General features: G+C 37.8%; 1 long non-coding RNA gene across 3 annotated transcripts; it reads right to left on the bottom strand.

Annotated features, from left to right (window-relative positions):
* Positions 1 to 2,831: 2,831 nt before the first annotated feature.
* Positions 2,832 to 6,282, bottom strand: LOC141626429 (uncharacterized). 3 transcript variants are annotated; one of them, XR_012536013.1, is made up of 3 exons: positions 5,974 to 6,282; positions 4,064 to 4,640; positions 2,832 to 3,096 (listed from the first exon to the last, which is right to left on the bottom strand). It is a non-coding gene; the product is annotated as an uncharacterized LOC141626429 (long non-coding RNA). The 3 variants fall into 3 exon arrangements; XR_012536012.1 differs by lacking the exon at positions 2,832 to 3,096 and having other exon boundaries at positions 3,844 to 4,431; positions 4,554 to 4,640; XR_012536014.1 differs by lacking the exon at positions 2,832 to 3,096 and having other exon boundaries at positions 3,844 to 4,149; positions 4,366 to 4,640.
* Between the last annotated feature and the right edge of the window lie 478 nt (positions 6,283 to 6,760).

Below are 6,760 nucleotides of genomic sequence, written 5' to 3' on the forward strand. Positions count from 1 at the left end.
GTTATTTGACCATTGGGATGTATGCCAAAGGAAAGACCTCGATCGAATTCTTCTTATGTTCGATTGAGCAAATTGCCTAGGTAAATCACTTGATCGATTTATTCACTGTACTTGATCGAATTGTAAATTTTCATGGGTTCTCGATCGAGTTGTCCTGTACTCGATCGAGTAAAATGAAGAGCTAAATTCCTCGATTGAACATCCCAATGTTCTCGATCGAGTAGAATTCAAGGAAAACGAGGAAGCATTCGATCGAGCACTTCCAAAGCTCTCGATCGAGCAGAATGGCGAGGACATCTCTCGATCGAGTGGTTTCAAATCACTCGGTCGAGCAACTGTCGCTGATTATACCACGAGGGAGTATCTTCCTCCTTATTCTATTTTCATTTCATCTAGTTTGTTCTTCCCTCATTTGCGATAAACCCCATTTATCAACCAAATCCACCATTTTGTCTTCCCTTAATTACCAAGTTAATTACCCAAATTCTTCCCCTATAATCAATTAAATCAATCCCCCTCATTTGCCCCATCAAATTTCACTTTAATTGAGGATTTTCGCGGGTTTTAGGGTTCGAAAAAATCGAAATTTTTCAATTGATTTGTGCGTTTTATGTTGATTTTAATTGTTTCCTTTGTTTGGTAATCATCATAAGTAAGTTCTTTCCCCTAATATTTAATGTTTAATTGCGTTCTTGTGCTTAAAATTCGAAATTAGGGTTCGAAATTTTCGAATTGGGGAAATAAATCGATTGTATTAATTGCTTGCCTTTTGATTATAGAACTTGTCTTGTGATTGTTAGGATGGATAGTAGTACGGTTTCTGCTTCTACTAGTGCTACTGTTTCGTCCGTTTCTGCAACAGTGGTCCCTGCTGCCACCACCGTCACTACCACTGCCGCACTCGTCACCACCACTGTCCCTACTACTTCTACTGCCACCATTGCTGCTGTCCCTATCCCGGTGTCGACCCCTGCTGTGTCGACACCGGCTGTGGCTGTCACGTCCTCTACTCTTGTACCGAGACCAGTTAGTGTCACTGCTCCCGGGTTCGCCTCCACCGCTCTTGCTTCCGCCGCTGCTTCAGGTTCGGGGGGGGGGGGGGGGCTACCAGGTACGCCGCCGACAATTCTCTGGATTCTCTACCTGAGTTTCCACAGGTACGCTTTATTAACCCGCTTCATCACACTCGTTTTATGCATTTGATGGATTGTGACGTTACTTCTACCGGGTTTTTGTGTCGAACTTCATTAGAAAAGTTGGGAATTTTTGAGCCCGTGGCTGATTACTTAACGGGACTGGGATGACGGATTTGACCACTATGAGAGAGCTAACGTATGAACAAGTGACTTTAGAATTTTTAAGCTATTTCACATTTTCACCCGCTGCCTATTCGACTGGCCCAGAGAGGACGTGCATCTCTTTTAGACTGTTTAACGTGACCTATACCTGGACCTTAGCTGAGTTTGGGGGGCGGTTGGGTTTAGTTCATGACGGTCCTCGAGACCCTCCTAGGAAGCTCCTGGCTCTACTTTAGCCCACTCTTGCACGGACTCCCTCCGGTTAGCGGAAGGTTGTTCACATCCACCTTCCCCCAGCCCGTTACTTCCTCCGTCTCTTAGCAGCAGAGATAATTTTTGGACGCCACGAGCCTGTAGATACCTCATTTATACACCTCCCGCCAACCACCCAGTGATGATTGGGCCGCATGTTTGGTACACGGAACGATTTATGACAGTCCTTAAGTTTATCATCAAGTGATAGCTCAAACACTTGTGTCTACCCCTTGGTCATCATCTACGCACCGATACGGTCATTTTGACAGTAATTAGAGTTCATTTGGAGCCCGGATCAAAAACCGCTTCATATTCTAAAAACCGTTTAAAAGGCCGAGTCGGAATGTCCTAGAATATTCTGGATATTTATTCCATAATTTAATTTTCTATCTTTTGGTAAAATATATCCCGAAAAACTATATTTTAAGAAATAAGGAAGTTGAGATCCACCGCAATTCCCTAAAACAAATGTGGAATTCTTTCTTCCGCAGGAGGAAACCTCTAGGGAAATGACGCAGCAGATGCTGCGCCTCTTCGAAGGATCGCAGCAGCTGCTGCGCCTCTTCCCCAGCTCGTTTCTGCCTGTTTTCAGATTTTTCCGTTATTTGTTTTCATAGTTTGAGTCATTCCATAACTCTTCACATTTTTTAGTATAAATAGGGACCTTCGTTCCACATATTTTTTCACGCGAGTGTCCGCGCTTCTCTTCTCCCTTTGCATTCTAAGACCATGCTCTAAGCTTTCAACGCCTACATGCTTGATCAATCGACCACGTAAGCTCAGATCATTTTGAGTTCCAGTCACTACTACATTTAGATTCTATAGCAACACTTTGCTATTGTTGCATAATGTCATATAAATGTTGCAATAGAGTTTATGCAACACTTAATCAAGTGCTACATCAGGTCTTGTTGCATTAGGTCTTTGCAACGCTTAATGCAACACTTTTTAATCTGAAGCAACACTTTTGAAAAGTGTTGCATTGGTCATGTTTATGCAACGCTTTTTCAATAGAAAAGGCAACATTTTTCATCTTCTAATGCAACATTTCTTATGTAAAAAAAGCAACACTTCCTGAACTAATGCAATACTTTTCATGTTGATAAGCAACACTTATATCAAATTAATGCAACATTTTTATTTTGGAAACACAACACTCGTTACGTCCCAAAACAACACTTATAATAAACAAATGCAACAGTAATTTATTCAAAAACAACACTTAATAAAGTGCAACGACATAAGAACTTGTAAGGCACGCAACAATTGTAATTCTCTCTAATTGTGCATTCAATTGATTCAGTCTCAAAAATATATGTCAATTACATTTCAAAAAAGGATCAAAAGTAGAACTTCGATCGCAAATGTTCAATTATTTAACTAAAACAAATATAACAAATGTTTAAATAGAACAAATAATAATTCTTAACGACTATTTGAAAGCTACTAATTATAAGTCTTCATTCTTGTATTGTGAGCATATATATGTTGCCAGCCGGACAAAAAATCAACCCGTCATCATTGTTAATACCTCAAATGCAACCTGTAACATAAAAAATAGAACATTATTAGATTTGAGGATTCAAAGGCTCAATAGGCATAGATGATACGTCACACTTAATTATCACGAAATAATAAATAATGCATTAAAGAACAACTAATTAACAAGGATGTGCAGAAAATAAAAGCAAGTCTTCATCCGTAAAAAAAAAATGTTTGCCAGCGTGCCCTCGCTTAAGGAATTCACTCCGCCTGCCAGTAAGACAGCTAGCCGCCCCTTATTTCTTCTACATGTACATGATTTGCAGGAGCTAATAGGTGCTAAGAACAGGCCAAGAGAGGGTTTTCTTGCGTCAACAAAGGAAACAACAGGATACCTGGTAGGCAATGACAGTGATCAACTAACACAAAGAATCAGAGATTGAAAAAATTAAACCTGTGCAATTAAACGACTAAGAGAATTTTGATCACAAGCAAGGAAGAAGTCAATTTACGGTTGCTCATAATATGCGTAAATCGATCTAACTTTAGAGGAGCACAACGGAGTTTCACTTATCCAAATATTGAGTTCCTTATATGTATAGAATCTTTAAATAGTCTACTTTCACGTGAAATTGGAATCAACAAGAAAAAGCAAGCAGAATTCTCACAATACGAGTTCAAAGGGCGGGGTTTGATGCAATTTGCTGATTCGCGAGAATGACTCGATGATGATGACATAAATCTTAGTGATAAAAGGTTCGAGAGGAAGATCTAAAATCAACAAAACATTTTGCGTGTCTTTGTAGTGAAAAAACCATCCAACACCCTTCTATATTTAATATAGATGATGCATGTATCAAGTCTCTAGTGTGTGTAAAGCTAGAGCATAGAATGAATCTAAGTGACACACCACACTATAAGACAATCCGACAAATAGATCAAACTGCACAAGCTTCTCTCAAAAACTGCCTAGTGCATTTACTATGTGTTGGAACAACATAAGTTAAAGAATGAAGGATTACACATACGAATGAACTATGTCCTTGCTTGATAATTATCGCATAAAAAACAAAAGGAGGATCACTTTTTCTCAACACATTTGGAAGTAGTCAACCTACATAAAAAAATGCAAAGGAATGTAATGCTGAATAAATGCCCCAAACAAACATTTATAAATCCGTAGAGAATTTCTTTGGATTATCAGCCCTCCTTCTAAAAGCGACAAGAATTTTATAGCCTAAATCATTTCAAGAAGCTAATCATCTTTCCGTCCCAACATCAATCAAAGAGGTACTATCAGATGAACGAATCACAAAAGAAAAGAACTTACATCACAACTGAAGCAAGTACCAATATAGATATACTAACTCTCATGCTTGTTCCTCACGAAAAGTATCTGAAACTCAACCAGGATTAACAACAGTATCTGAAATCAACCTCTCTGAAGCTTTACTAGAATTTGTTCAGTTAAGTAAAGGATGTTGATAATTCAATCAAAATACAGATGGCTAAACTCACCCGAGTTATGCATTAGCTATGATTCGGTTTATGAAGAAATGATTAAACATCAGATGAAAAAGACATTTCTCTATCTCAGAAGGTCACCTGCATCCAAATTTGTTTACATAAGTGATTAGTGACTAGACAAGTTTAGAACAATGTTAGACATAATTCAAAAGTAGTATCATGCTTTAAAACTCATTATGCAAAAGAATTCTCATAAAAAATTAGTGCATCAGTTGACAGTTTATCAACATTCACCCAGTCTATCAGCCTTCACCCAAATAAGTGAGATTACATCAGACGTTTAGTTATTATAGCATTTGAGTTGGTGAGTAAAACCAGAACCCAAGCTTGAACTATAAAGATGAGGAGATTTGTAGGGATTATGAATAAAAGTAAAGAATATACAAGTTTGAACTATAAAGATGAACAAAGTAAAATAATTGATACTCCCTCCGTCCCAATCATTTGTTTACCTATGAGATACTATAAATTACTCCGTACCATATAGAATTAGAAATCTCGTAATGGAAAAGTTAGGGCTCAACTACTAGGAATATCATCAAATCCACTTGCCTATGAGATATCAGGATAAGGGCTTAAACCTCATTGTATCAATACAATGACAGTTTTAAAAGCAATTATAGATGAAAAGTGTAAAACAAGTTTGAACAATAAAGATGAACAGAGTATACTATGTTCTAGACTCCCTCGCCTCAAGGGATTAATCCTTATTGTATCAATACAATGACAGTTTGAAAATATGAAATCCTAAAATATGATACCAAAGTTGCTAGTTTTGATTTATGTCACACTCTAACCCAGGAAAAACCTCTCAAAAGACCACAGAAACTCTAGTTGACTCACACCCTACACCTTCGTCACTGCAAGACAAAATAATTGGAAGCTTGGAACTAATACAGTCCATCTCATATTACGGATATCAATGGCAGAGTTTTCTCACTACATTGTATTCACATAAGCAATTAAAGACTTTCAACTATCATCATTCAGCTTCCTCCACTACTACACGTCATGATGTCAATACGAAAAGTAAATAAGAAAGTGAGAAACAAATACATTTCAACACAGAATCCCCAATTCAGTCTAACAATAGTTACAGCATTGTGCCGAGACACTCACAAAAAATCCCCAAATATATGTTTCTTCGATACAAAATAATCAATCCCCCACTCCCATACTGCCATTCACACATCTCCGCTATCAAAGAAACCTATATTTATAGCTTTAAATATAAGAAAAAGCAAAGCAACAATTAATGACACGATCGAGGGCAGTGGTGGAGCGAAAATTGTAAAACAAGTAGAGAAGCCACACAATATAAAGAGGCCATGAAAGCAATTACACAGATTTGGTACCTATTAATCTTTGACAATGTTCCAAAAATAATAATTCAAAGTTTAAAAGAGAATACCTGGAGATCGAATTTACGCATGATTGAAAAACTCAAAAGAGTACCGAGTTTGGTAGATCGATGATTAAACCGCTTAAAAACCACAATATAGTTGATTTTGTGGATCATTGGTCGGCTCTTGTATCTAAACGACCACGGAGCGAGATTGACCATTGTCGGTCGCATCAGCGTGAGAGGAAATGGATGGTTGTCGAGGGCGGCGTGAGAAAATGGAGTTGAAGGTTGGAGTTGATGATTGAATTGAGGGGGTGGTTGTTTAATTTGGGGTATGGGGAAATGAAGAAGAAGACGAAAAAATTATAAATGGGTTTTGGGGTTTTTTTATTTTATTTTTTCTATTATTGTTGGTTTTAATTAAAAACCGACACAAAAACATGTTAATGGCGATTTTTAAGCCAAAAATTGGAACTTATATTAACTTTTAGCGTCATTCTTAACGTCGGTTGTTAATATAACCGCCATAATTGACTTATGGTGGCGTTTTTATTTGGAAACCGCCATAAAAAGTATGAGTTATTACGTCGGTTCTAACATAAACCGCCACAATAGACCTCCTACATACAAAAATTTGGGTTCCGCCAATTTATTGGGCTTTTCACGTCGTTTCTATTAGAACCGCCACGATAAACGCGTTGTGATAGGGTTTTTTTCTACTAGTGATGCCTTCGCCTTTTCTGGGTGAATCAAACTTGAGATTGAATGATTAAGAGACAGTGGATTGAATGCATGAAAGAGAAACGAAGAAGATCGAATGAGAAAGGAGAAGCAAAGAGACGGTGGAAGTGTC

Source organism: Silene latifolia, chromosome Y, assembly GCF_048544455.1.
Source record: "Silene latifolia isolate original U9 population chromosome Y, ASM4854445v1, whole genome shotgun sequence".
Lineage (NCBI taxonomy): Eukaryota > Viridiplantae > Streptophyta > Magnoliopsida > Caryophyllales > Caryophyllaceae > Silene > Silene latifolia.